This window comes from Lagopus muta, chromosome Z (genome assembly GCF_023343835.1).
Source record: "Lagopus muta isolate bLagMut1 chromosome Z, bLagMut1 primary, whole genome shotgun sequence".
Classification (NCBI taxonomy): domain Eukaryota; kingdom Metazoa; phylum Chordata; class Aves; order Galliformes; family Phasianidae; genus Lagopus; species Lagopus muta.
The window spans coordinates 32,125,138-32,136,409 of NC_064472.1; the positions used below are offsets into that span (position 1 = coordinate 32,125,138).

The following is an 11,272-nucleotide window of genomic DNA, read 5'->3' on the forward strand; positions in this document are numbered from 1 at the left end:
AAGGTTGAGCTCATGGGAGAGAGTCCTGAGGACTAAGAAATGCAAGTGACATTTTCATTTCCTAAGAGCAAGGAAACTACGGGTGTATTACGCTCCTTCTGAGCCCAGGAAGGTCCAGCTTACATTCCTGGAAACTGTTTCAAAACACAGGAAACAAACTGACTGGTAGTAGTTAAGATGGATTTATAAAGAAGTCACATAGAACATATTTCAAAGAACCTAGAAAAACTGCTTAATGCTTAGGAACCCATTTGGTTTCTGTCATCCTAGAATAGTAAATATTCCAAGACCTGCATCCTCAGAAAAGGAAATAACAGCTCAAGAAACAAAACAGATCTACAAGAATTAAAATATTTGCTTGTGAGTGGATATACTTTTATCTAAGTATAATGTGTGAGCAGTAACTAGAGAGGAACACTTTGGAAAAAAACAGTAAACCCTAAAATGGAAATTTCTCCCAAATTCTTACTACTCAATGACTACCTGCTATATTATTTAATTTCACAATAAATGAAATCAAACCAATGACAAAACTTACCTTTGATGACAAGTTTCACGAATTTGAAACTATGCAAAAGAAAGATCCATTCTCAAGACAAGCATAGAAACCAGGAAATTTTTCATCATCCAGCTCTGGAACTTCTTTTCTGTTGCTTCTGAAATACAGAAAAGAGTGTGATACTCAAATGATCTTCATCCCAGTATCCTACCTCACTGAACAGAGCTTCCTTTCAAGCTATTTACACAGATACACAGCTCCTTAGCTTCTCACATCTGAACTGTTACACTGGTGCTAAATTTATTTCTTCTAATTTCAGTTCTAGAACATTTCAAAATTTTAACACACATTTTAGATGGGATTGTTCAGGTAAGGTTCAATAGAAAACTGCAGTACTACACCCTAGTACTCCCTGTACGTGTAACAGGCAATGTCTTTTATAACAATAAATCTGTTGTTCTTTATACTTCTGGCAGTGATACTGCACAGATAATGTTAACATGATGACTTCTAGCAAAGTTTGCTTGTCTCCCTCCTTCTGTTTGTTTGTGTATCTCATACAGGTTAGTATGGGGGAAAATATTAAAACACAAACAGAAACACGTTCCAGTGACTAGGTAGAAAACACTAGATTTGAATTTAACTCATATGCAAAGTGAATTTGTAGTCCTCGCTTTTAAAATATACTCTTAAAAAAAAAGTCTGTATTCATTCTTTCAAAAAAACCTATACCAAAACACAGGGAGATCAATCCCACATAATTCAGTTAGTTCCTTAGTATGTATCATTTCTTATAAGAAGAATTACTGTATGTTCAGGATAGAAGTTTACGAGACAAGTTACAACAAAACCACTGAAAAAGAAAAACCCAAATGATTTATGTCTACACACCAGTACTCATACGTGCAATGCCTAGAACTTTTCCAACAAAATAAGTTGGGATAAAACCCATGTGCCCAAGGCTTTGCATTTTTTTCCTGTCTTAACAGAACTTATAACAACCTATTCTAAATAAACATTTCAAACACAAAGCATTTGAAAGGAAATGGCACCTGTGGCTGTGAAAAAATTTGTTTTGGTTAAAAAGATGGCTGACTCCTTCCTATGTGATCAAAAATTATTCTTTAACTTCCAAAAAATACATTTATTATGAGATGCATAGAGATGCATAAAGAGCATTTTCTTAACCCACTTCCTTCTCCCCAGTTCAGTTTACATTGTCATAAACAGTATTTGCTCAGTACAATAACCTTCAGTATGAACTCCGACTTGACATCTGCAGAATAATGAGCCCATAACCTAAAACAGGAAGGCAGAATGTCATTTCCAAAAACAGAAAAATCTTCACACAAAACAGAATTGAAGTAACAGACTTGCTTGAATGCAAGATTCACATACACACACAAAAAAAATCCTTCTACTTCAGTATGGAAACTAAGACTTGCAAAATCTCACCTCCCCAAAACTTTTCTCCACAAATGTTCCAACAAATGTTTACATGGATTAATGTTTCTTGGCATGGTTACTTTGAAGTACAATTTATAGAACTCACACAAACTGAGCAAGGGTATGTTCTATAAAGTACGTATTTAGGGGAGGAAAAGCACCACTTCCTGAAGAGTATTTTCTAAGTACTGTAAATAGGAACAGGAAGTAGAAACTTACACTTGCAGAATCACCATGGTTGGAAAAGACCAACAAGATCTTCCAGTCCAACCATCCACCCATCATCAATAGCTCCCAATAAACCATGTCTCTCAACACACACCTAAACATTCCTTGAACACCTCCAGGGTCGATGACTCCACTGCCTCCCTGAGCTGACCATTCCAGTGCTTAACCTCTCTTTCAGAGGAGACCTTTTTCCTAACATGCAGCTTCCAGCCAGCCAGAATCTTCCCTAGCACAACTTGAGGCCATTCCCTCTAGTACTATTGCCAGTTATACAGAAGAGGCTGACCCCCAGCTCACTACAACCTCCCTTCAGGTAAATGTAGAGAGCAGTAAGGTCACCCCTGAGCCCCCTCTTCTCCAAACTGAAGAATCCCAGCTCCCTCAACCACATCTTACAAGGCCTGTGCTCCAGACCCCTCACCACCTTCATTGCTACATATGCTGTACATTCCATGTGTGGTAGCAAAAGCAAGGGTGCAGCAATCAATAGGCTCTGCCTATTGTGGCTTCACCTGTGGTTTGGCATCTAAAACTTTCCTGAAGTCTTCTGCACTTGGCTGAAGAGCTACTGCCTAAAGCAGCTATTACAAAACTAAAACTACGCTTTACTAGGAGAAGAAAAAAAAAAAAAAAGAAAGAAAAAAAAAAAAGTGGACTTAAAGCAAATGACTGAATCACTTTTCAGCTACACTTTTAAGCCATTTTAGTGAAGAGATGTGTCAGACAAGAAATAGCATTGCTTTTCACAGGTCTTCAGCTTAACAAAAACAGCATCCGAACAGCCAATACACGCAGTAGTGTATTTCTGCCACTGCCAAACCCCACGCAGCCAGCATTCTGCACGGATACAACAGCTGGCTGTTAAGACCTCGTTATGATGCAGTTAGCAGGCAGGTAGCCATAACACTCCCGGTTATTCTGTTGCAGACACAGCTCGAGAGGTGTTTCTGTGCACACCGCCCGCGCCCACGAAAGGACTGCCGAGCACCACCAGGGTTCGCGCTGCCAGCACGCACTCACCGCACCCTCACATCACCAACACGAGAGAGGTGTCTTAGCCTGGCGCTGACCAAAGGTAGCACACACTACTTCAGCAGAAGCTCAGTCTGAAGACCTGCAATTTGCTAACCAACAGAGATAAAAAATGAAAGCGTCTAAACGAAGCAGGCTAAAGGCACTGCGTTTCCCGCCCCTGCGTCCCGCAGCAACCCACCGTCACCCCCGCCGGACCCCTCGCCCCCCTCCCTGCCCTGGGCACGAGGCGGAACCAACCGTAGGGCGAGACCGGGAGGAAGAAGGGAGGGGCCACGGTCACGCTCCCCCCTCTCCCCTGCTCTCCATAGCAACCGCCGGGGGCCAGCTCGGCCGCTCCCACGCTCCCGAACAGCGGCCGCCGCAGCAGCGAGCCGGGAGCGCCACCTTCCGCTTCCGCGCGCCCGGCCGCGCATGCGCGCGGGTGGCTGTGGGTCCGCCTAGGGCGTGCGCGTTCCGCGGGTCTGGCTTCGTTCCTGTTCGAGGCGGCTGTTGAGTGTGGCCGCAGAAGCAATTTTTGTTGTTGTTGTTTTTAGCATTCAGTTCTGCCCGGAGGGCAATTAGCAATAGCTCAGAGCTGCAGACAGCTTGTAATGGAAGGTGATTTTGGTGCTCCCATCTGGGGACTCACGCCTGGAGCACCCATCGCTGATGCGATCTCCTGGCAACCTCAGGGCAGCCCCATCTGCTGAGTGGCCTGGTTCCTTCTGGAAGCTGTTGGATCTTGCCCTGCTGTGCTTTTCTTGCACAGAAATGGGTGAAGAGTAGTGTGGTGGTCATCACTAATACTGAAAGCTTTTCCTTAGTACTGACAGGTTCTTCCAAAAGCTATATATTATCTTGAAAAAAGAGCACCCAACATCTAAAGTCAGTTGGTATTTGGGCAGGTTTCAAGCATTTATCCCTAGAGCCATTCAAGGCCAGGCTGGATGTGGCTCTGGGCAGCCTGGTCTGATGGTTGGCGACCCTGCACATAGCAGGGGGTTGAAAGTAGATGATCATTGTGGTCCTTTTCAACCCAGGCCATTCTATGGTTCATTCCATGATTCATTACAATTTTGGCCCTTGTCCTAATTCATTTTGTTCAGTATCCACTTTCTTGTGCCTTAGAAGACAATTGTTAACATTTCAAGCCAAAGTTGTTCCAACCCGAAAATACACACTCATAGCGGAAACTGGTCTGGAAAGTGAACTAAGCATGCCTAGTATGTCAGAATCACAGAATCGTAGGGGTTGGAAGGGATCTCCAGAGATCATCGAGACCAACCACCTGCCAAAGCAGGTTCCCTACACCAGGTCATACAAGTAGGTGTCCAGGTGGTTCTTAAATATCTGTAGAGAAGGAAACTCCACAACCCCCCTGGGCAGCCTGTTCCAGTGCTCCGTCACCCTCACTGTAAAGAAGTTCTTGCACACATTTGTGCAGAACTTCCTATGCTCCAGTTTTCCCCCTTGTCCTGTCTCCACACACTGCTGAAAACAGTCTGGCCTCGCCGCTCTGCTCCCCCCCACCTTAGATATTTATAGACCTGGATCAGGTCCCCTCTCAGTCTTCTTTTCTCAAGGCTGAACAGACCCAGTTCACTCAGCCTTTCCTCATAGGGGAGATGCTCCAGGCCCTTCACCATCTTCGTGGCCCTCCACTGGACTCTCTCCAAGAGATCCCTGTCTTTTTTGTACTGGGGAGCCCAGAACTGGACGCAGTACTCCAGATGAGGTCTTACCAGGGCAGAGTAGAGGGGGAGGATCACCTCCTTCGACCTGCTGGCCACGTTCTTTTTAATGCACCCCAGGATGCCATTGGCCTTTTTGGCCACAAGGGCACACTGCTGGCTCATGGCCAACCTGTTGTCCACCAGGATGCCCAGGTCTCTCTCCGCAGAGCTCCTCTCCAGCAGGTCATCCCCCAACCTGTACTGGTGCATGCAATTATTCCTCCCCAGATGCAAGACTCTACACTTCATTTTGTTGAACCTCATCTTGTTTTTTTCTGCCCAGCTCTCCAGCCTGTCCAGGTCTCGCTGAATGGCAGCACAGCCTTCAGGTGTGTCAGCTTCGTATCATCGGCAAACTTGCTGAGGGTGGCCACTATCCCCTCATCAAGGTCATTGATGAAGATGCTGAACAAGACTGGACCCAGCGCTGACCCCTGAGGAACACAGCTAGTTACAGGTCTCCAACCAGACTCTGCACCGCCAATGACAACCCTCTGTGCTCAGGGAATGGGGCTACCTCAGGAGCTGCTATCTACGTATGGCTGCAGGAACAAGTCACTGAAAACAGGGTGATGAGTTGGAACAGTGAAAACATAGGTAACAGAATCACTGGAAAAGTCATTGTAACAACAACAAAAAAAAATTAGCCTCCATTCCATTACAAACTGTGCATGCAAATTTATATGTGAAAGGCATAATGTGTGGTTTTGTGAAAGCACTTCACCTTTTGAAGACTACATACAGATGGGAAAAAATCAAGATAAGGGAGTAAGGACTTGGGAAATACAATGGAAAAAAATAAATAAAGAGGGGAAGTATGACAGATTAAATTTTCCCGTGGAATGAAGAACAAATAATGTCCTCATCTAGTCAGATGCCAGCTGTCATGGCATACTGATACTGGCCAGTCATTGGATCTATAGTCTTATCAGACTGATTGTATTTTACTCTTTTCTACTCCTGGATTTTCATAGTAAACAGATTGTGGAATAAAGGCAGTAGTCTGCTCAAGTTCAGTAGTGAGAACATCTGTTTCCATTTGTTTGTATTTCTGCTACAGGAAGAAAAGCAAGCAATCATGTGCTTGGTGTACCAATTTAACTTAAAGACTCAAACACAGAAATTACATGACACTTTTACCAGAGTAGCAAATGCAGATAATTTGATTTTGGACTCTGTGATAGATAATAATGAGTCTTTATAGTAAACTCTATTCTGAAGAAAAGAACTCACCTAGGTGAAATACTATCTGCATAGTACAGACTTTACATGAAGTGGATGTATTACACAGAGACTAATAAAAGTCTGCAAAATTAGAAAAATACCCATATTCTTCGGTGCTAAATATTGCACAATAGTAGAGAATCCCTCTTGGAGTTTTCTGATGTCTGTGTTGTGTTGTTGTTGCTGTTTATAAATTACCACACGACCCACCAGCTGTCATCATAAAAATTTTACTGGCACTCTGTAAACATTAAATCAGCATGCTAAAATCAAGCCATGTGTGGTAACAGCTGATGCTCTGTTATGGAGCACACATGCAGGAGAGAAGTGTGCACCATGACTCCCTGGATTCCTACTGCTTACAAGTCCCTTGCTTCATAAGACTGTGTTTCAGGATTCATTCTGTGCCCAGTTGTGCCCTTTGATCGATGTGCAGAAGGTTGTCTGTATCTCGTGGGCTGAGATATTCACTTTCTCAATAGTACCTGCTTTCCTGGATCCTTCTAAGTTGTGCAGTTTGTTACTGCCACTTCTTTTCTTTGGCACCGCTTACTTCAGTGTAAATCTTGCTAACATGTACACAAGGCTCTTGTTAGCTTTTGAATCAGAGTCAAATTCTTTCTGTCATTGAAGGACCACATTTCTGATACATAACAGCAGTCTGCATTAATGACATGCTACAGTGAAATGAGATCAGTCCTGATCTTGGCTCAGAAGTTTTGTCAGCCCTAATGTCACATCCTGAGGATGAATCATTAGTCAGTTTAAAGGAAAATTGCTCTTGGACTCCATTTACTCTCTCTCTCTTCGACCTAATTACCAGAGAAATCAAAGGCATGATACACTTTGTGATCCATCTGCCTCAGTGGTAAACATGGTGAAATCTACTGATTTCAACCAGCCCAGAGAGGGTACATGGGGGCTATAGTAGAAGTAGACCAAGCAGCACTCTAATTTAGTCCACAAGCACAAGGAGCTCTTCTGCCAACGTGTCCTGCTGTAGAGGTTTGGGCGTTAGCTCTTTTAACTTCTCTCTCTCTCCAGGGTTTACTGCTGGAAGTCCAGGCAGGATGACGGGATGGTCAAATGCCTCTCTATTAATGTGAGTTTGAACCAGCTTCAAAAGTATGTAAAAGGCTGGTAATAGTAAAACCCTAAACCAACAAAATAAAAATGCCTCAGATTTTTTTTTTCCTTCTTTTTTTTTTAATTAATTGTAAATTTGGATCCATTTTTCATTATTTGAATTGAAATGCATTTTGCTGGTACCATGGAACATGAAGCTCTGTAAACAGGACGACTTTGTTCTCAGCAGGGAAATTTGGCAATATTCTTGCAGTGGGCTAAGTACAAACTTGCTTATCTTGTCCCCATTCTTTCTCATTTGAGCAAAGTAAGTGCTGACAGCTGCCAGGGTGAGCCTTCAAGGGAGGAGGAGATGGTAGCTTCCTACCAGATATTCAAGGAGTTAGCAAATATCTGCAAAATATCAAATGTAAATTATTTGTGATTCACTATCAGTATATGTTTGCTGTTCCCACTGGCAAAGTCTCAAAATGCAGATCTGCTGATGGAGGGCCCCAGATATTCTCAACCCTACTCCACTTCCCTTGCACCCTCCTGCACAGCACATGTGCCCAATTCCCCCACACAATGTGATTATGCACTTATACAGACTGGCAAGGGGCTCTCCCAAAGAGCAAGGAATCTCATTGTCTTGCTATTGCTGTAAGGAGGTAGGAAGTTTGGGAGATGAGATTTCACCACCTGTCAATAAAACATGCTAAAGCTTGTTAGCTGACAGCCATGATGTTAGCTGTGAATATTTCATAAGCGTGGTGGACAAAGTACCAAGTGTAAAGTACCGAGGGCAGCTTCTGAGATGGTTTCCTGGAAATTATGGTGGGGTGAAATTCATTAAGAGCTACCCTCTGGTGTTTGATGTAATTACAGGCATTAATGCCAGTCTGATGAAATCCTTACTCAGGAGAATAGTGTATAGCAAAGATACACTTCCCTCAGGCAGTAGGAATAAACAGTGCCTTTCCTCAGTTATTTCCAAGGTAAAGAACATAACTCTGAATGTGCTTGGAAAATGTCTGAATGTATCTGGTAGCTCAAATAAATAGCAAAAATGCAGTAGCTCAGACAGTTTAATAACAGTTTAATAAACTTGCTCTGTGAAGTTGGTTTGCAATAGAAACACTTCCACCGTAATCAATTGCAGTGGGAAAAACATTCATTACATGAAGCATAGAGCTTCTGAATGGATGCAGCTAGACTGAAGTCATGCAGGCTTACTGCTTACTTACAGGCTTACTACAGGATGAACCCATATATTGATAAGGGCGTAGACCCTCACCTTTCTAACCCACATCATTATACTAGCAGAGGCCTTCGTAGCTGTGCTGAGAGAACAAAATCCTGTTAGCCTCTAGGCACAGGTTACTCCTAATAAGAAATTTTAGAGTCTGAGAAATCTGATCCAATTAACACATTCTTGATTTTGCAGGATGCCGTGCTAATTACATGCGACCAGTCATTGCTGGGTTAATTAAACATTCATCCAAAAAAACTACAGCACTAATCTAATTAGCAATTACTACAGCTGTCATTACCTCTTTTCACCTACTTTAAAGCTGTGCAAATTCACACTGTCATCCAGTCCAGCAGACCCCTTACATGAATAGATTTCTTTGATTACAATAATCATCAGCATACAGAAAGAGCTTTAAAAACTGGATTGAATGCTTTACAGTCCAAAATAAAACCTCAGCTCTGCCATTTTTATGTGGAAAAGTCACAGTTTAGGAGTAAGCCATTGTCAAAATTATGAGACTGAAGGATTTTTCATTTTAATTGTCTTGTGATCTTATTGGAAGTATAGGTCCTACCTTCAAATGGTTCTCTCGAAGAAGAAAATGCAAACAAAGATTCCTATATATCCATGCAGCTTTAAAACATTAGAAATAGAAAACTCTGAAAATTTAATTCTTAGGGTTAAATAACAGACTTAGGAATAAAGATAGAAAAAAAAAAAATTAGGAACTTTGGTTTTTTTGTGTGTTTAGGCTTTATTAAAATTGAATGTTAGTAATCACAACTCAGAATGTTTGATAAGGTACCTCGCAGTGAGACAGTGGACTCTTAGCTTTTCCACTTGCATACAGCATTCTTTAACAAAGCACCAGTTTTTGGGGTTGGCTATGCATTTGGATGTGCCCAGTAAGGAGAAATTGCTACTGTAAAAGATTGCATTACTTGTTTAGAACTACTTTGTTCTCTAAAGCTGTGTGGTTTCTAGCTGATACTGCCTTTTAGAAAAACATTTTTTCTTTGTTCATAACCTTTGCTTACTCATCCTCCTTTCAGTCTAAAGTGATAGCCCATTTTTGAATCTGGCTGCTAGTTCATTTCATCAGCTGGCATCCTGAGAATATTGATCGATATAATAAAGATAGAACAAATGTTAAAATAGGTTAAAATAAATATTTACTATGTATAATGCGTCTGATACAGGGATCACAAAACACTAACAGCTTGTTATTTGAAATGACATTATGTATCATACCATAACATACAAAGAGACATAGAAGTTTCACTTGTTAGTCCTCAGTGCAAAAGGACAGACAGAAAGCTTTTCTCAGTTTTAATATTTCAATTTTTATTATTTAAAAACAGTTTTCTTTATATTTAAAAATACCTGCATACTATTGTTCAGTTCACTGTCTGCAAGTAGTGTACAAGCAGCTATTGGAGCAGTCCAGACTCTGTACCAGGTTATCACTCAGACAGATGCTCTTTTCTATAAAAATTAAACATGGGCCTTGCATTATGAAGCCATTATGGTGAACATATGTTTTTGACAGGTTATTATGACACTTCTGATCACTGTGCAGTCCATTTACAAAGGGATCATTTACCTTGAATTGACCAGCTGTATCAATACTTATTTCCAATACCCAAAGAAAAAGGTGCAGATAGTTCCATAACAGGAACAAAAGTCTGATAGTTTGGCAATAGCACTTGAATAATATTCCCAGCAGATTACAGGACCTGGATTATACACAGGATAAAGTCTGGTTTCTGAAAGGTGATCCATGTCTGATATGTTAGGGCTGCAAGGCAAACCCAGAGAGAAGCAACTGGAAAGCGAGCAGTCAGCTAACAGCCTCTGGTGCTGTGCTGGCAAGGACTGGAATCAGACCTTTCCCAATAAAAAGCTTTCTAAAATTATTTTGCTGTTTTTCTATCAGAGATACGCATCTTCTTTAGTTTAACTGTTGAGAACATGGCTTAAACTTATCTTGCTGTCACTGTCAACCTTGAAATTCATCAGACAGAAAATGTTTGTCGCCTTTCTAAAGTGAACTCAAATAACAGTAATAACTATCCATTAATTTCTGGTGTTTAATATGGAAGTAGACCTGCTTTTTTTCCTCCTTCTACTATGTTAAACTTCCAATAAAAATAAATGCAGAACAACTGCAGATTTATAAAAGGAGAGTAAATAGTTTTTATGGCAAAACACCATTTGCAACCATTATCTTAAGTGTGTAAGCTGTCAGGTATGTTGATTTTACTGGAAAGTGAACTCTAGCTGGGAACAATCAGAGGAATTCGTCACAGCTTTCTTTCTGCCTTCTGTCCATTTATGTTTTAAATTCTCCAGTCACTCTCATGATATAAAAGCAAATCTGTTTTTGCAGTGAGGAGTCTAAAGCCTTCTCTGTGTTACCGATAGAACAACACTGGCGTTCTCAGCAAGTCAACACAGCATGAACTATCTAGTACTTTAGGTTTTTGCAGAAATAAACCACATTAGTTCTTCAGCTCTTGTCTCTTAGTGTGCTAAGATGTTAGGTATAGGAAGGATGGAAAACTTTTTAAGATTTATCTTGCTAAAATAAGGCTGTACCCATAAACCACATAATCTTGAGCAAGGAAATATTTGTTAAATTTTAAATAAAGTTGTTGTTGAAGCAGAGATGCAGTTTAAACAGAAAGTCTATGTCTTTAATATTATGGTGTAACTGTATGATGAAAGTTTTGTCTCACTGATTATTTTTTTCTTTTCTTTTCTTGGCAAATCCTTATAATCTGGGATTTCAGAGTTACCTTGAATGGG

General features: G+C 41.2%; 1 protein-coding gene across 6 annotated transcripts in view; it reads right to left on the reverse strand.

Moving 5' to 3' along the window:
• The window catches only part of ZDHHC21 (zinc finger DHHC-type palmitoyltransferase 21), a 42,863-nt gene extending 39,263 nt beyond the window's left edge, over positions 1-3,600 (reverse strand). For 2 of the 6 annotated variants that reach the window (XM_048931352.1, XM_048931358.1), the window contains exons 1-2: positions 3,446-3,600; positions 539-656 (exon numbers count right to left, since the gene is read on the reverse strand). The gene's annotated coding sequence lies outside the window, so the exon portion shown is untranslated. The other 4 variants (XM_048931356.1, XM_048931354.1, XM_048931357.1 and 1 more) reach the window with 4 other exon arrangements.
• Positions 3,601-11,272: the final 7,672 nt, after the last annotated feature.